Source organism: Scyliorhinus torazame, chromosome 9 (genome assembly GCF_047496885.1).
Source record: "Scyliorhinus torazame isolate Kashiwa2021f chromosome 9, sScyTor2.1, whole genome shotgun sequence".
Taxonomy (NCBI): Eukaryota; Metazoa; Chordata; class Chondrichthyes; order Carcharhiniformes; family Scyliorhinidae; genus Scyliorhinus; species Scyliorhinus torazame.
Window position 1 is genome coordinate 214,400,673 of NC_092715.1, and position 4,259 is coordinate 214,404,931.

The window sequence follows — 4,259 nt, forward strand, 5'->3', positions numbered from 1 at the left end:
GATTTGGGACATTTTTCAGGGTACAAATTGAATTTAGGGAAAAAGTGAGTACTTTATGGTCTCCTCTCCGGGAGCATCTCACTTTAGTTATTTGGGGGTGCAGGTCGCCCGGGGTTGGGCAGGTCTCGGAGGTTCAATTTCACTAGCTTGGTGTGGAGGTTAAAGGCTGACTTGCTGAGGTGGGGATAATCTCCCTCTGGCGTTGGCGGGTGGGGGACAGGCAGTAAAGATGAATGTTTTGCCACGATTCTTGTTCTTGTTTCAGTGCTTGCCGGTCTTTTTGCCCAAGGCGTCTTTTCAGAGGTGGACAGGCGGATCTCCTTGTTTGTTTGAGTGAGGATGATGGCTAGGATTAGGAAGGTGCAGAGGGAGGGTGGGGGGAGGGGGTGGCTAGGTCTCCCAAATTTGATGTATTACTATTTGGCAGCAAATGCACAGAACATTCAGGGATGGAATAGGGTGGTGGGGTGAGGCTGGAGGCACGCTCTTGCAGGGGGTCAGGGTTGCGGGCGCTGGCCACTGCGCCGCTCCCGATGGTCCCAGGGAAGTCTACAGTGAGTCCAGTGGTAGTGGCTGGTCTGAAGGCAGTATAAGCAGCAATTTAGTTTGTGAGCTGCGGTGGGAGGGGGGTGGGGAGTGGGGGGAGGGGGGTGGGAGGGTGGAATGCCGATTAGGGGGAATCATGGGTTTGAGCCGGAGAGGATGAATGCAAGATTTCGGAATGGCAAAAGAGGGTGATCAAGGAAATGGAAGGATCTGTTTCTGGGTGGGTGTTTTGAGAGTCTGGAGGAACTGGGTGAGAAGTATGAGGTATATGCAGGTGTGGGACTTTGCGAGGAAGGTCTTCCCGATCTTCCTGATAGTGCATATCTCCTCATTGCTGGAAGCGGTGCTGTCAGCGGGGGTTTGAGAAGAGTTCGTCTCAACGATATATGGGAGGACTTTGGAGGAGGATTGGGGTGCCAATGGAGGGGGATAACATGAAGTGGAGGAATAGTTGGGGGAGGCACTGGAAGAGGGATTGTGGTGTGAGGTGCTGCAGAGGGTAAATGCCTCGCCTTCGTGCGCGAGGCTGGGGCTGATACTGCTGAAGGTAGTGTATAGGGCACACCTCACATAGTCTAGGATGAGCCGACTGTTCAAAGGGGTAGAGGATATCTGTGAGCGATGTGGGTAGGCCCTGCAAGCCATGTGCATATGTTTGGTCCTGCCCAAATCTGGACGTGTTTTGGAAAGGACAGTGTCCAGCACTATTTTGGAGGTTCTGCATGTGGATGCGGAGCCTGGTCCCTTGAAGCCATATTTGGGGTGTCAAATTTGAAGTTCTTTGCCCTGGGGGGGGGGGGGGGGGGGGGGCAGAGTGATGGGTTCCACAATAGTTGGGGTTTGCTAATTTTGCATTTTGGGGAGTTGGTTACCGTTGACTGCTGAGGGAGAGATAGGATGGGAGATGGGATTTGGGGGGGGGGGGGGGGGGCTTAGTGGGTTTAAGGGGTTTGTGGGTTTGTTGTAAATTGTAAAACGTTGAAAACTTGTGCAATAAAAATACTGAACAGAGTTATTTTATATACACCTTTCCCTCACTCTACTTTGTGCATATTGAATATTACAGTTTGCTGTCATCACTATGAAGGCAATGGCCTAGAAATTTGACGGGGCCAAAACAGAGAGGCTGGGGGGGGGGGGGGGGGGGGGGGCGGGCATGGTGCTCACTGCACGCATCTGTTGATGTGGTCACATAGACGCTGTTAAATTGGCACCACCAGAACTATTCCTACTACTCATTGGCTTCAGCTCTGTTGGAGTGGAGGAGTGAGGACTGAGATATCATCTGAATGCAGCTTAAAGCCAGCCCAGCACTTTTTAATGGGGATGTGCATGCTGATGGCAGACAGCAGAAAATGTTTCTGAAGGAAGAACCCACTGCAAGACTTGCAGATGAGGCCCCCATATTCTCCAGGTGCCTCTCTAGTGGCCCCTGGTTCAGGAAATGGACAGGAAGTTGGAGAAATGCTTCCCACGCCAGGTAGAACATCTTCCCCGTAACACTTCAAGCACCAAGAGGAGGAGATTAGAGAAGATTAATGCTTGGAGCTTAGCTCCGGGGACATTATTCCAAATCAGGAAAACGTTCAATGGCCTCACCAGCATTGTTAAGGTAAGAACTCCAACTCTCAGATCTCTTATTCTCCGCTCACATTTCCACCAGCTCACAACATTCCTCTCCCCAGCTTTCCTTCAACCCCCCCCCCCCCCCCCCCCCCCCCCATACAATTACTATCAATTTCCTTCACCTATTCACACAATCTGGATCTCCAACTCTCACGATTATGGGAAACCTTATTTCCCTACACCTCATCTTGCAGATAACGTATTAACTGTTCCACTGTGAAAGGCATTTTCCTAAACATCTCAAGTCCCACTTCTAGCAGGAGAATGTTGAACCTGTTCTCGGAGGCCACGATTACGGGTGGATGCTTGCACAACCAGCCCCTCATGGAAGAAAATGGTTATCTAGTGCAGTTGCAAAGTGATGACTAGGAAATCAGGAATCAATGTCACACGGGGCTTCTTCACAAGGTACCGTCTTTTTCCTTTCTCATTCCTATCTCACCCTACACATTATGCACAATGACCCACAAATGCTTTCACCAGTCATTCCTCTCCCTGACCTTCCTTTACTCTCAAAGGTAACCTTTGTCCACCTCTTTCTTTTCAGATACTAATAATGTGGGCACCCTTGTGACATTTCAGGAGGGTGACCAGCATTCCCTAAAGATGTAGCATTTTGCATGCACCAGTTTAGCTTCTGGGACCATGCCAACTTAAGAACTTAGGCAAGAGGAGGGGGTTTCACATTGCGACACACTGGGCACAGTGTGCATGAGCTACGGCCGAAGGAGAGGCGGCCATAGGAGGCAATTCACTGGAGGGCAAAATCTCATGGTAGCTGTGCTGCAGAAGACTCACTTTCTACATTTCAGGCCCAGTGTACCTAAGTATGGTAATGGGTATAATTCAGGACATGCTAGATACATTAGGCAGCCTGCCAGCAAGTTTGAGCAAGCTGGATCAGAGGATGGAGAAGACCACTTTCGTCTTGTTTATGCATTTTGTGGAGAACACGGAAACCATTCTGTACAAGGGGTCAGTTCTCTGAACATGATAGCTCAGTTTCATAAACAGATCCTTATCTAAATTGATATTCTAATACGTCTGGTGCTACCTAATGAGTGCATGTAGCTGGCCATCACAATTGGCCCTTAGAGATCCACTGTATGCCTGTAATGCTGGCGTAGAGGCATCAACTTCTGATAGGGATCCTCATAGCTGTCCTAGTGAAGTTGGCCACACAAGAAGTTACCTAAAAATAATTGGAGCTTAATAATTAGTTGCATTTGCTTTCAAGGCCTGGATTATACAAGAGAGCAAAGGTCCTCACAACCTGGCTGGTACATGTGTCAGGAATCTCATAATTCATAGGATGAGAGTTGGGATTGGCACAAGATGGATATATAAGTGCCAGGGACGTCTTAGCAGTTTTAGGATTGTGTGGCTTGTCATGAGAGTACCTTAAAGAAATGGGTGTTTAAGAAGTGTACCTTTAAGAAATGGGTGTTTATCAGTAATGTCAGAGTGTGGGTGGAGCTGGGCTGTCTGTCAGCTTTTTACTTTCGTTTTAGACTGTTTGCTGCAGGGTGTGTTTTAGTTTCGTTTTCAGAGCTGGATAGCTGCAGTCACAGCCAGAAGGTGTATCAGAGTCTCTCTCTGTAATCTAAAGAATGTAAATCAATTCTCTGGTAATTTAAAACAAATAACTGCTCTCAGTAGTGACTTTAACCTGATGTGCTTCTGTTAAAAGTTTTTTTTAAAGTCTTATGGATGTTAAAAGGACAGCTTAAGAATTACTTAGTGTTGTATTCTTTGGGGGTTGTATTTGAACTAATGGTTGCTCAGATGTTCACTGTAAGTTTTAAAAAGGTTAACTTGAGTTCATAGAATAAACATTGTTTTGCTTTAAAAAATACTTTTCCATCTCTGCTGTACCACACCTGTAGAGTGGGTTGTGTGCTCCCCATCCCACAATCTAGTAAAAGTTGTGGGTCAGGTGAACTCCATGATACACTTTGGGTTCTCTAAACCCTGGCCCATAACAGGCTGAGCGGGGAAATTGAACTGTGCAGTGTCTGAAAGTAGCAAAATAGCTGGAGTGATGAGCAATGTATCATTAAAAGATAAATGTCACATTTCAGAATGAA